The sequence below is a fragment of the Haematobia irritans genome, chromosome 2 (genome assembly GCF_050003625.1).
Source record: "Haematobia irritans isolate KBUSLIRL chromosome 2, ASM5000362v1, whole genome shotgun sequence".
In the NCBI taxonomy this organism is placed as follows: domain Eukaryota; kingdom Metazoa; phylum Arthropoda; class Insecta; order Diptera; family Muscidae; genus Haematobia; species Haematobia irritans.
In genome coordinates, this window is record NC_134398.1 from 17,096,138 (window position 1) to 17,111,518 (window position 15,381).

Consider the following 15,381-nt stretch of genomic DNA (forward strand, 5'->3'; position numbering starts at 1 on the left):
GACCTGCCTATGAATTGGTCCTACTAAATTGTCTCAGGACATGTGCTTGGAATGGGTCCAATGCACGTTTGCCATAGTTGGTAGAATTCTACCAAAAATTGAAGATTTTTTACTGTTTGGTAGAACTCTTGATGTTTTGGTAGATTTTGCAAAACAATCCTCTCCAATTAAGGGGTACTTCTCAAATTTTCTATAGAATTAAAATTTTGACACAATTTTCTATAGAAATAAAATTTTGACAAAATTTTCTGTAGAAACAAAATTTTGACAAAATTTTCTATAGAAATAAAATTTTGACAATATTTTCTATAGAAATAACATTGTGACAAAATTTTATGTAGAAATAAAGTTTTAACAAATTTTCTATTAAGAAAAAACTTTGACAAAATTTTCTATAGAAATAAAAATTTGACAAAATTTTCTATGGCAATAAAATTTGAAAAAATTTTTCTATAGAAATAATATTTTGGCAAAACTTTCTATAGAAATAAAATTTTGACAAAATGTTGTATAAAAATAAAATTGAGGCAAAATTTTATGAAGAAATAAAATTTTGACAAAATTTTCTATTGAACTAATATTTTGACAAAATTTTCTAAGAAATAAAATGTTGACAACATTTTCTATAGAAATAACATTGTGACAAAATTTTATGTAGAAATAAAATTTTGACAAATTTTCTATAGAGAAAAAACTTTGACAAAATTTTCTTTGGCAAAAAAATTTTACAAAATTTTCTATAAAAATAAAATTTTACAAAATTTTCTATAAAAATAAAATTTTGACAAAATTTTCTATAGAAATAAAATTTTGACAAAATTTTCTATAGAAATAATATTTTGGCAAAATTTTCTATAGAAATAAAATTTGTGACAAAATTTTATGAAGAAATAAAATTTTGACAAAATTCTCCATAGAAATAAAACTTTGCAAAATTTTCTATAGAAATAAAATTTTGCAAAAATTTTCTATATATATAAATATTTGCAAAAATTTTCTATAGAAATAAAATTTTGACAAAATTTTCTATAGAAATAATATTTTGGCAAAACTTTCTATAGAAATAAAATTTTGACCAAATTTTGTATAGAAATACAAATTTGACAAAATTTTATGAAGAAATAAAATGTTGACCTAATTCTCCATAGAAATAAAATTTTGCAAAATTTTCCATAAAAATAAAATTTTGCAAAAATTTTCTATAGATATAAAATTTTGCACAAATTTTCTATAGAAATAAAATTTTGACAAAATTTTCTATGGAGAAAAAAACTTTGACAAATTTTTCTATAATACAAGTAAGGAAAGTCTAAAGTCGGGCGGGGCCGACTATATTATACCCTTGTGGTGCAATGGTTAGCATGCCCGCCTTGCATACACAAGGTCGTGGGTTCGATTCCTGCTACGACCGAACACCAAAAAGTTTTTCAGCGGTGGATTATCCCACCTCAGTAATACTGGTGACATTTCTGAGGGTTTCAAAGCTTCTCTAAGTGGTTTCACTGGAATGTGGAACGCCGTTCGGACTCGGCTATAAAAAGGAGGTCCCTTGTCATTGAGCTTAACATGGAATCGGGCAGCACTCAGTGATAAGAGAGAAGTTCACCACTGTGGTATCACAATGGACTGAATAGTCTAAGTGAGCCTGATACATCGGGCTGCCACATAACCTAACCTAACCTATACCCTGCACCACTTTGTAGATCTAAATTTTCGATACCATATCACATCCGTCAAATGTGTTGGGGGCTATATATAAAGGTTTGTCCCAAATACATACATTTAAATATCACTCGATCTGGACAGAATTTGATTGACTTCTACACAATCTATAGACTCAAAATGTTAGTAAAAAATATGGGAATCATTTAAATCTGAAGCAATTTTAAGGAAACTTCGCAAAAGTTTAGTTATGATTTATAGCTCGATATATATGTATTAGAAGTTTAGGAAAATTAGGGTCATTTTTACAACTTTTCGACTAAGCAGCGGCGATTTTACAAGGAAAATGTTGGTATTTTGACCATTTTTGTCGAAATCAGAAAAACATATATATGGGAGCTATATCTAAGTCTGAACCAATTTCAATAAAAATTTGGCACACTTGACTATAGTACTAATTGCACTTCTTGTGCAAAATTTTAAGCAAATTAGGGTAAAACTCTGGCTTCTGGGGCCATATAAGTCCATATCGGGCGAAAGATATGTATGGGAGCTATATCTAAATCTGGACCGATTTCTTCCAAAATCAATAGGGATCTATTCTGAGCGAAAACACATACCTGTGCCAAATTTGAAGTCGATTGGACTAAAACTGCGACCTAGACTTTGATTACAAAAATGTGTTCACGGACAGACGGACATCGCTCAGAGAAGCATGACTCCAGAGCCCACCCTGAGCATTTTTGCCAAAGACCCCATGTGTCTATCTCGTCTCCTTCTGGGTGTTGCAAACATATGCACTAACTTATAATACCCTGTTTCACAGTGTGGCACAGGGTATAAAAATATACAAAAATAAACCCATATTAAAGGGACCGGTCCCGTCCATACGTTTTGACCAGAACTCGAACTGGTCCATATAAACCAGGTACCCGTAGGGATATTACTTTTGTTCAGAAATTGTAGACGTAATTCTGACGAGTACTTTCAAATTTGTTCGAAGAAAATCTATGGAGAATTTTTAAAGATATTTAATTTTTATAAAAACACCTCGGTATGTAATTAAATATTAATACTTATACGTCACATGGGCAATTAAATTAATAATACTTATACGCTCTAATGTACCCTATAAGACGTCATATACAATATGACCCCCACAACTATGCTTACAGGACCATATTGTTTTCATGAAATTTTGGATAACCAAAATTTTGACAAAATTTTCTATAGAAATAAAATTGTGACAAAATTTTCTATAAAAATAAAATTTTGACAAAATTTTCTATAAAAATAAAATTTTGACAAAATTTTCTATAGAAATAACATTTCGACAATAAAAGATCTTTTTGTGTGGTAGTTTTTTAGTAAAATTTTCTCCCAAATTTTGGTAGATTATTTTTAGCTCGAATGGCAATAGTAGTCCAAAGTGTAAATTTACCCATTAATAACAAACCCATGTCAAAGTGACCGGTACCTTCCATACGTTGTGACCAGAACTGGGACTGGTCCATATAAACCAGGCACCCGCAGGCAATTAAATTAATAATACTTATACGCTCTAATATACCCTATGAGACATCATATACAATATGACAACAACAGACAGGACCATATTGTTTTCATGAAATTTTGGATAACCAAATCGCAAAGTGGCTGCCGTAAATATAGACGCTGTCCAAATCAATTCCAGTCAACTCTGCTATTAGAAACCTCGAGTTAGCATGATTCAATATCCCTAACTATTGATCCAAACTCATTATCGTAAAAGTAAAGTCCAATAAATCCGCCGATTAACAAGCAGTCACACGTTTATAATGGCCAGGATCTTGAGTTTTTATTGGGGGCCAGATGCGACAATTTTGCATGTTCATGTAGTTACCGAGTTGGAACCACGGTTGCCACAGTTGGTAGAATTCTACTAAAAATGGTAGATTTTTACTGTTTGGTAGATTGGCAGAATTCTTAATGCTTTGGTAGGTTTTGCAAAATCTTTCTCTCCAACTAAGAGGTACTTCACAATCTTTTATAGAAATATTTTTATTTTTGTGTTTTTTTATATAGAAATAAAATTTTGACATTATTTTCTATAGAAATAAAATTTTCGACAAAATTTTTTATAGAAATAAATATTTGACAAAATATTCTATATACATAAATATTTGACAAAATTTTCTATATAAATAAAATTTAGACAAAATTTTCTATAAAAATATAATTTTGACAAAATAAGATCTTTTTGTTTTGTAGTTGTTTAGTAAAATTTTCTCCAAATTGTGGTAGATTATTTTTGGCTCGAGTGGCAACCGTGGTCCAAAGCCATGTTAAAGTGACGGGTCCCTTCCATACAATTTGACCAGAACTGGGACTGGTCCATATACACCAGGCACCCGCAGGGATATTACTTTTGTTCAGAAATTGTAGACGTAATTCTAACGAACGTATTGGAATTTGTTCGATGAAAATCTATGGAAAATTTATAAAGATATTCCATTTTTATAAAAACATCTCAGTATGTAATTAAATATTAATACTTATACGTCACATGGGCAATTAAATTAATAATACTTATACGCTCTAATGTACCCTATAGGACGTCATATACAATATGACCCCCACAACTATGCTTACAGGACCATATTCTTCTCATGGAATTTTGCATAACCAGATTGGCTGCCGTAAACGTAAACGTTGTCCAGATCAATTCCAGCTATTATTCTCTGCTATTATTATATAGAAATAAAATTTTGACAAAATTTTTTCTAGAAATGAAAATTTTATAAAATTTTCTATAGAAATAAAATTTTGACAAAATTTTCTATAAAAATAAAATATTGATAAAATTTTCTATAGAAATAAAATTTTGAAAAAAATTTCTATAGAAATAAAATTTTGAAAAAATTTTCTATAGAAATAAAATTTTGACAAAATTTTCTATAGAAATAAAATTTTGACAAAATTTTCTATAGAAATAAAATTTTGACAAAATTTTCTATAGAAATAAAATTTTGACAAAATTGTCTATAGAAATAAAATTTTGTCCAAATTTTCTATAAAAATAAAATATTGATAAAATTTTCTATAGAAATAAAATTTTGAAAAAAATTTCTATAGAAATAAAATTTTGAAAAAAATTTCTATAGAAATAAAATTTTGAAAAAAATTTCTACAGAAATAAAATTTTGACAAAATTTTCTATAGAAATAAAATTTTGAAAAAATTTTCTATAGAAATAAAATTTTGGCAAAATTGTCTATAGAAATACATTTTTTTAATTTTTTTTGTTTGGTAGTTTTTTGGTAAAATTTTCTCCAAGTTTTGTAGATTATTTTTGGCTCTATTGGCAACCGAGGTTGGAACCCAAAATGCTTTAGTTTTGCGAACTATTCCCCCATGCACCGCAGGACATCCAATGTCAAAAGGTAGTTCAGAGTCTCAGAGAGCCATAATGTTACTTTGAATTTTTTTCTTCAAGATCTGTTCAAACTTAGAATTATGTAAACCATTTTTGGAATATTTTTTAATATTTTTTATTCTTCACTAAGTATTGCACCAATTTTCATGCTTCTCTGAGTATTGCACCAATTTTATTATTTTATTTATTTTCTTTTTTAGTTATTTTAATGTCTTAATGATTTTTTTTTACTTTCCAGTGCTTTACAATATTTTTGCTTTAATTTTGTTTTTTTTTTAACTTGACAAACACTTTTTCTTTAATTTATTAAAAATTTAAAATTTCATATTTCATTATATTTTTAGTTGATATTCATTTTTTATTTTTTTTTTTTTATATTTTCACTTTTCATTTAAGGGGGGATTTCATTATATTTTTAGTGAACATTAATTTTTTTCTCTATTTTTCTTTTTTTATTTATTAAAATATGTAAAAATTCTTATTCCATTATATTTTTAAGCATTTTCCACAAATTTCCAATTTTCATTAAAGGGGGATTTTAATGCCATGGCATTAAACTCATTTTACACACACACGCACCGCTACACGATTTTCATTTCCAAAATTTCCATACAAAAAAAGCAATAATAAAACGACAACTATCCGGTCACTATATTTTAGGCGATCCAACATCATCCGGTTCCGAGCGTTAACTGAACCACTTAGTGCGTATACCATTGAACACCATCTCCGGTGTAGATATTCTACTGAACGTTATAGATCCCTCAAACATAAACACCATCTGCTCATTATACTCGTCCTACTCAATATATATTTTTTTTTTTATAAAAATCTTTTGGAATTTTATTCAGTCTTTTGGTTAAAGAAAAAAAAAAAGAAAATTTTCACTCTCACATATCGGATAGTATTTTTGTGCAGGCCTCTTTTTCAATTTTATAGTTTTTATCACAATTTCGGGTTTTTTGTTCTTTTGGACATTTTGCCACTATTCACATTGAAAATATTGGCCGATAATTTCGTTATATTGTTTTGGTACGGCGGAAGGGTGGCTGTGTGTATGTGTGTGGAGCATTGTTTTTATAGATTACTTTTTCGAGGGGGTCTGTCATGTTTTGTCTTTCAACGTTTCTCTAATGGCATCATTCGTCGCATAGCTATATATTTTTAATAAGTTTCCAAATTGTTAAGGCCTATGGGATAGTCAATGAAATATCATAATGTATGTATTAAATATGAGAGTACGTCTAGGCGTATGATAAATAATAGTTGTCATACGCCACCATGGTGAAATAATTAATGTTACTTATACGCAATCGAATTAGAATGTATAAGAAATAACAACTAAAATTCTCTCCTTGCAAGCAAAGGATCGTGGTTAAAATCATAAACAGCCACATACACAAAAAAATATGTTTTTGAATTTCTAATTCATCCATAATACTATTATCGATCTTGAGTATTTCTATTTTTATACCCCCCACCATGGGATGGGGTGTATATTAACTTTGTCATTCCGTTTGCAACACATCGAAATATTGCTCCAAGACCCCATAAAGCATATATATTTTGGATCGTGGTGAAATTCTGAGTCGATCTAAGCATGTACGTCCGTCTGTTGAAATCACGCTAACTTCCAAACGAAACAAGCTATCGACTTAAACTTGGCAAAAGTAGTTGTTATTGATATAGGTCGGATGGTATTGCAAATGAGCCATATCAGACCACTTTTACGTATAGACCGATCCCAAGATTTGAACTCCTGAGCCTCTTGGAGGAGCAAAATTCATCGGATCCGGTTGAAATTTGGTACGCGGTATAAACATAACATATGATATCTAACAACCATGCAAAAATTGTTCCATATCGGTCCATAATTATATATAGCCCCCATATAAACCGACCCCCAGATTAGAACTCCGGAGCCTCTTGCAAGAGTATGTGGTCTCTAATAACCATGCGAAAATTGGTCCATATCGGTCTATAGTTATATATAGCCCCCATATAAACCGATCCCCAGATTTGGCCTCCGAAGCCTCTTGGAGGAGCAAAATTCATCCGATCCGCTTGATATTTGGAACGTGTTGTTAGTATATGGCCGCTAACAACCATGCCAAAATTGATCCATATCGGTCTATAGTTATATATAGCCGATCCCCAATCACACAAAAATTGGTCCATATTGGTTCATAATCATGGTTGCCACTCGAGCCAAAATTAATCTACCAAAATGTTATTTCTATAGAAAAATTTGTCAAAATTTTATTTCTAAAGAAAATTTTGTCAAATTTTAATTTCTATAGAAAATTTTTTCAAAATTTTATTTCTGTAGAAAATTTTGTCAAAATGGTATTTCTATAGAAAATTTTGTCAAAATTGTATTTCTATAGAAAATTTTGTCAAAATTTTATTTGTATAGAAAAATTTGTCGAAATTTTATTTCTATAGAAAATTTTCTCAAAATTTTATTTCTATAGAAAATTTTGTCAAATTTTAATTTCTATAGAAAATTTTATCAAAATTTTATTTCTATAGAAAATTTTGTCAACATTTTATTTCTATAGAAAATTTTGTCAAAATTTTATTTCTATAGAAAAATTTGTCAAAATTTTATTTCTATAGAAAATTTTCTCAAAATTTTATTTCTATAGAAAATTTTGTCAAATTTTAATTTCTATAGAAAATTTTGTCAAAATTTTATTTCTATAGAAAATGTTGCCAAACTTTTATTTCTGTAGAAAATGTTGTCAAAATTGTATTTCTATAGAAAATATTGTCAAAATTGTATATCTATAGAAAATTTTATATTTGTAAAAAATTTTGTCAAAATTGTAATTCTATAGAAAATTTTGTCAAAATTTTAGTTCTATAAAAAATGTTGTCAAAATTTTATTTCTATAGAAAATTTTGTCAAACATTTATTTCTATAGAAAATTTTGTCAAAATTTTATTTCAGCTTAAAACCAAAAACAACAACAATGACTAAAGAACAAAACCAAAATTTTATTTCTATATAAAATTTTGTCAAAATTTTATTTCTGTTAGAAATTTTTGTCAACATTTTATTTCTACAATTTTGTCAAAATTTTATTTCTATAGAAAATTTTGTCAAAATTTTATTCCTGTAAAAAAATTTGTCAAAATTCTATTTCTGTTAGAAATTTTTGTCAAATTTTTATTTCTATAGAAAATTTTATTTCTATAGAAAATTTTGTCAAAATTTTATTTCTATAGAAAATTTTGTCAAAATTATATTTCTATAGAAAATTTGGTTAAAGTTTTATTTCAGCTTTAAACCAAAAACAACAACAATGACTAAAGAACAAAACCAAAATTTATTTCTATAGAAAATTTGGCAAAATTTTTTTTCTATAGAAAATTTTCTCAAAATTTTATTTCTATAAACAATTTTGTCAAATTTTAATTTCTATAGAAAATTTTAGTTATATAGAAAATATTGCCAAAATTTTATTTCTGTAGAAAATGTTGTCAAAATTTTATTTCTCTAAAAAATTTTGTCAAAATTGTATTTCTGTTAGAAATTTTTGTCAAAATTTTATTTCTATAGAAAATTTTGTCAAAATTTTATTTCTATAAAAAATTTTGACAAAATTTTATTTCTATAAAAAATTTTGTCAAACTTTTATTTCTATAGAAAATTTAGTCAAAATTTTATTTCTATAGAAAATTTTGTCAAAATTTTATTTCTATAGAAAATTTTGTCAAAATTTTATTTCTATAGAAAATTTTTTCAAAATTTTATTTCTATAGAAAATTTTGTCAAAATTTTATTTCTATAGAAAATTTTGTCAAAATTTTATTTCTGTAAAAAATGTTGTCAAAATTTTATTTCTGTAAAAAATTGTGTCTAATTTTTTTAGTTTAATATAAACCACATATAGACTAACTTACAATTTAGAAGACGGTGTTAGGAAGCTTTAAGTTACCTTGCCATCGGCAAGTGTTACCGCAACACAAGTAATTCGATTGTGGATGACTTCTACTACGTTTCTACGCAATCTATGATGGAGGGTACATAAGATTGGGCCTGGTCGATCTTAAGGCCGTATATACTTGTTTTCCTATAAAAACATTTTGTGGCCATTCAGGCTTACCTATAAAACAGGGAAATCCTTAATATGGCACTTTCTTTGAGATGTTTCAGGAAACATTTGTATCTAACGAAATATAATAGAATTACCTAATCATGGTTTTTAACTTTATAATGGAATACCCCATATGTATCGATGAAAATATCCAATATAGTTTATAAATAAATAATATTTCTTTGATGTAGTTTCTTCAAGTCAAACTAAAAATACATAGAACGTAAGACAAATAGGCTATTTGTGTGTTTCCAGACACCATGGAAGTCTATTCGAAAACAAGGTAATCTGTCAAAAGGCAAATCATCAATTGAGAACAGTATGAACAAAATTTGAAACATTCTAAGAAATAGAATATGTAAATATTTAATCGCTGGTATTCACAGGGATTTGGGGAAGGTAATTTTTTTTCTAACTTAATTTAGTTTGTAAAAAGTACACACATAATTAAATGAAATAATTCCACTAGCGATTGCTGTTAAAATTAAAAAAAAATTAAAAAGTTTAATTTTCTTTTAATTAAGGAAAAATCTACGGAGATTTTGTTGAAAGTGTCTTTATGAAGCCTCATTTTATTGACTATTGCCCCAGATATATTTTCTCCTCATAGTCTGCGTTTTTGGAACCCCTATTCGGGAAAGTGCTTATCATGCCACCATGTCTTCTTCAATTTATAAAATTCATTCGTTTCACTTAGCTTTCATCGTCGGTCAGGGCATGATTTTAAAGAATTTGAAAATTTATGAAGTGAATTTTGAGCGATGTATCTACTCATAAATCCACAGGCAAACTCTTATCTTGATTCATAGATAGCGATTTGTAACCCATTAAACTTTTGTCGTCGGTCTAGTTTTAAAAACATTTAAGTTTAAGAAAATTTCATCGAAGTGAATTGTAAGCAAAAGTTCGTCTAATCATAAATCCATAACCACATTAATGGGTTCATTCATGGACAGATGTTGAACCACTTTCCTAGTAGATTTAGACTAAACAAATAAGAAACATACATATTAAAAGGGTTTTTATATCCCAACAATAAATTAAAATTCTAGATATGGACTACACGATCCAGGTTTTGACCAAAAAACCTACAATTTATTACATATAATATATGACCACTGAGACACTGTTACCACAGCTACCCAGCAAAAAAATTTGGAAGTTCTTCCAAAGGCACAACTTCAAAAGCACTTCAAGAAGATGCACTCCCAATGATGTTCTTTATTTCAACTTCCCAGGAAGTTAATTAATTCAATTTTTTTATAACATGTTTTTTTTTTCATACTTTTAATGGGTAATTTTAACTTTTTCGTTTCAAATAGATTGCAAACAAAGCAAGAATTCATAAAATGGTACAAATCATTTAAATTTTGTCGAAAAAAATGCTAAATCCAATCTGAAAATATTGTGAATTTTTGAAAATATTTGAGGTCAAACGTTTGCGACAAGCATTAGAATCCATTAAAAATTATAAAAAATTTTAAAAAATTATTTATTTGACAAAATATCACAGAATTTTTTAATTTACATCCAAAACATTGAATTCGGATCATACCTAAAGAAGTTATGCAAATTCAGTGCAACGGCTGCTGAAATGAAAGACTTCCGCCATATGACAAGCCCATGTTAAATACATCGCTTCTGCGTCAATTTTGCACCACATCCGGATCCAAAAAGAATATTTTCATTACATTTTTGGCGACGCTTTTTTTGCTGGGTAGTTTTTGTCAAAAATTGTAGATTTTTATTATTTGGTAGATTGGTAGAATTCTTGATACTTTGGTTTTGAAAAATATTCCTCTCGAACTAAGATGTTTTTAATTATCCATAGAAAATAAATTTTGAGAAAACAACATTTTGACAACATTTTCTATACAAACAAAATTTTGACAAAATTTTCTCTAGAAATAAAATTTGTTATAAAAATAAAATTTTGACAAAATTTTCTATAATTTTTTTTTTTTTAAGTTTTTCATAGAAATAAACTTTTGAGAAAATGTTCTACAGAATCAAAATTTTGACAAAATTTTCTATAGAAATGCACTTTTAAGAAAATTTTCTGTAGAATTAAACTTTTGACAAGATGCATAAAATTTTGACAAGATTTTCTATAGAATTACAATTTTACAAAATTTTCTATAGAATTAAAATTTTACAAAATTTTCTATAGAAATAAAATTTTGACAAAATTTCTATAGAAATAAAATTTTGACAAAATTTCTATAGAAATAAAATTTTGAGAAAATTTTCAATGGAAATCAAATTTTGAGAAAATTTCCAATAGAGAAAAAATTTTGACAAAATGTTCTATAAGAATAAAATTTTGGCCAAACTCGTGTTAGGTTATTCTTTCAAAGTCCACTGAGTACAATTTTCTATAGAAATAAAATGTTGACTAAATTTTCTATAGAAAAAATTTTAGATCATTCGTTGTAGAAATAAAATTTTAACAAAATTTTCTATACGAATAAAGTTTTGACAATATTTTCTATAGAAATAAAATTTTGACAATATTTTCAATAGAAATAAAATTTTGACAACATTTTCTTTAGAACAAAGATTTTGACTAAATTTTCTACCGAAATAAATATTTTACAAAATTTTCTGTAGAAATGAAGTTTTGAAAAGAATTTTCTATAGAAATAAAATTTTGACAAGAATTTTCTATAGAAATAAAAATTTGTTTTGTTATTGTTGTTTTTTTTTTTTCTTTACCCATTGTTGTTGTTTTTTTTGATTTCAGCTTAAAACCATGCATTGACTAAACTACAGTGTAGCTTAACCAACAGAGGAAAAGAATTGTAGAAATACGCTTCTGACAAAATTGTCTATGGATAAAATTCTATAGAAAAAAAAATTCTCATAGAAATAAAATTTTGACAAAATTTTCTATAGGAATAAAATTTTTACAATATTTTCTATAGAAATAAAATTTTGACAATATTTTCAATAGAAATAAAATTTTGACATCATTTTCTTTAGAACAAAGATTTTGACTAAATTTTCTACTGAAATAAATATTTTACAAAATTTTCTGTAGAAATAAAGTTTTGAAAAGAATTTTCTATAAAAATAAAATTTTGACAAGAATTTTCTATAGAAATAAACATTTGACAAAATTTTCCATAGAAATGAAGGATTGAGAAAATTTTCTATAGATAAAATGTTGACAAAATTTTCTATAGAATTAAAATTTGGACAACATTTTTTATAGAATTAAAATTTTACAAAATTTTCTATAGAAATAAAATGTTGTTGTTTTTTGATTTCAGCTAAACTAAACTACAAGTGTAGCTTAACCAACAGAGGAAATGAATGTTTGTCAAATTTATTTAGGCAAAGCCCTATAGACTGCAAGATGGTTGGATGGACGCACGTTTCGGAATTGAATAAATTTTCCATTGAGATACAATTTTTAGAAAATTTTCTATAGAAATAAAATTTTGACCAAACTTGCGTTTTTTTCTATAGATATAAACTATTGGCAAATTTTTCTACAGAAATAAAATCTTAACAAAATTTCTATAGAAATTAAAAGTTGAAAAAATTTACTATAGAAATAAAATTTTGAGAAAATGTTCTAGAGAAATAAAATTTTGAAAAAATTTAGTATAGAAATAAAATTTTTCAAAATTTTCGATAGAAATAAAATTTAGGGCAAAATTTTCTAAAGAAATTAAATTTTGACAACATTTTCAATAGAAATAAAATTTTGACAAAATTTCCATAGAAATAAAATTTTGTTAAGATGGTATAAATGTTGACACCATTTTCTGTAGAAATAAAAATTTTACCTGACTCGTGTTAGGTCATACTTTCAGACTTGTCGCTAATAGGAGACATCATAATATATAATATTGAAAATACTGAAATGAGATTCTAAAATAGTAAAGCATTTCTTTCGAAGAAAAAAAAACATTTTTTCAGAATTTAATCAAAAACTTTTTTTTAAAGATTTTTCGAAAGTTTTTCTCTTTTTCATCTTTTTGCGATGGTTGAAATCTAATTTATGTCATACAGTAATTATAGATTAAATTGATGGGGTTTGTTCAAGACCTTATAAGTGCACATCTGGGGTTCCACACGGAAGTGTTTTGAGTCCTCTTCTACTTTAATCTTTTCTGAATGGCATCTCAAAATACATTTCTTACACCAGGTGTCGATTTGAATAATCTGTTAGATGGTATAAACCTACAAAAGGATATTATTTCTATAATTAATTTCTGTGACTTCATTAAATTGTCTTTAAATATTTCCCATTTTTTATACCCACCACCATAGAATGGTGACGGGGGTATAATAAGTTTGTCATTCTGTTTGTAACACATCGAAATATCGATTTCCGACTATATAAAGTATATATATTCTTGATCAGGGAGAAATTCTAAGACGATATAAAGATGTCCGTCTGTCTGTCTGTCTGTCTGTCTGTTGTAATCACGCTACAGTCTTCAATAATGAAGCAATCGTGCTGAAATTTTGCACAAACTCGTCTTTTGTCTGCAGGCAGGTCAAGTTCGAAGATGGGCTATATCGGTCCAGGTTTTGATATAGTCCCCATATAAACCGACCTCCCGATTTGGGGTCTTGGGCTTATAGAAATCGTAGGTTTTATCCAATTTGCCTGAAATTTGAAATCTAGAGGTATTTTATGACCATAAAGAGGTGTGCCAAAAATTGTGAGTATCGGTCCATGTTTTGGTATAGCCCCCATATAGACCGATCTCCCGATTTTACTTCTTGGGCTTATAGAAACCGCAGTTTTTATTCAATTTACCTGAAATTGGAAATCTAGAGGTATTGTAGGACCACAAATACGTGTGCCAAAAATTGTGAATATCGGTCCATGTTTTGGTATGGTCCCCATATAAAACGTCCTCCCGATTTGGGGTCTTGGGCTTATAGAAATCGTAGTTTTTATCCAATTTGTCTGAAATTGGAAATCTAGAGGTATTTTAGGACCATAAAGAGGTGTGCCGAAAATGGTGAGTATCGGTCCATGTTTTGGTATAGTCCCCATATAGACCGATTTCCCGATTTTACTTCTTGGGCTTCTAGAATCCGAAGTTTTTATCCTATTTACCTGAAATTGGAAATCTAGAGGTATTATCGGGCTCCTTGGGTTTCTAGAAACCGTAGTTTTTATCTGATTTGCCTGAAATTGTAAATATTCTGGTATTTTAGGCTCACAAATACGTGTATCGGATTAAGTTTTTATCGGTCCTTTTGGTAATGCCTCCATATAGACCGACTTCACTTTTTGAGGGTGTAGAAGGCGCATTGATCATGAAAATTGCTTGAAACTCGATGTAAAATTACCCGATTTTACTTCTACAGATTTAAGATTTCAAATCAAGACGTTACTTTATAATTTTCTTGCACACTTACAAGAGATGTTAATGATTCCTCTAAAACTCAAACAAAAATGGTTCTTATAAATCCAGAATCTGATATAGTCCTCATAGGTGAAATCTTAAAATTTATCTTCGGGAAGTGTCCTCAAGTCCTCAAGCCCTCCTGAAATTTCAAAGGAAACCCTAATATTTGGTTCATGGTGGTGGGTATTTAAGATTCGGCCCGGCCGAACTTAGTGCTGTATATACTTGTTTTTTTTTTTTAATATTATGGAAAATATGAGCGATTGATGAAAATTCAAGAGATTATTAGTCGATTCTAAACTTTGCTTTCAGTCTCATATTGATTACAACTTTCCTCAAGTGTAGAAAGTTTTAGCATATTATTAAATACCATTCGTCTCAAGTCCTTCCCCCTTAAATATGTAAGACGTTGTATATATGGTATATTTCTTTCGTTCAAAGCTGGAGTATGTTCAACTCATTTGGAAGCCATCCAGCATTTCCTTGATAAACAGATTTATACTTATATCTATAAAGCTTGCCTTGTCAAATAAGAATTTTTCTCCTATCAAAATTTAGACGTAATATTGAGAGTAATATTGAGAACAAATCCTCCTGAAATTCAGTACTTTAAATTTATGACCTTCAATACCTGTAACTAAGATTATCTTCACAAACTATTACGGACTATAAAGCTTGCCTTGTCAAATAAGACTTTTACTCCTATCAAAATTTAGACGTAATATTGAACTATATTTTTCAATAAATCCTCCTGAAATTCAGTACTTTAAATTTATAACCATCAATACCTGTAACTAAGATGAACGTAGCACTTCACAAACTA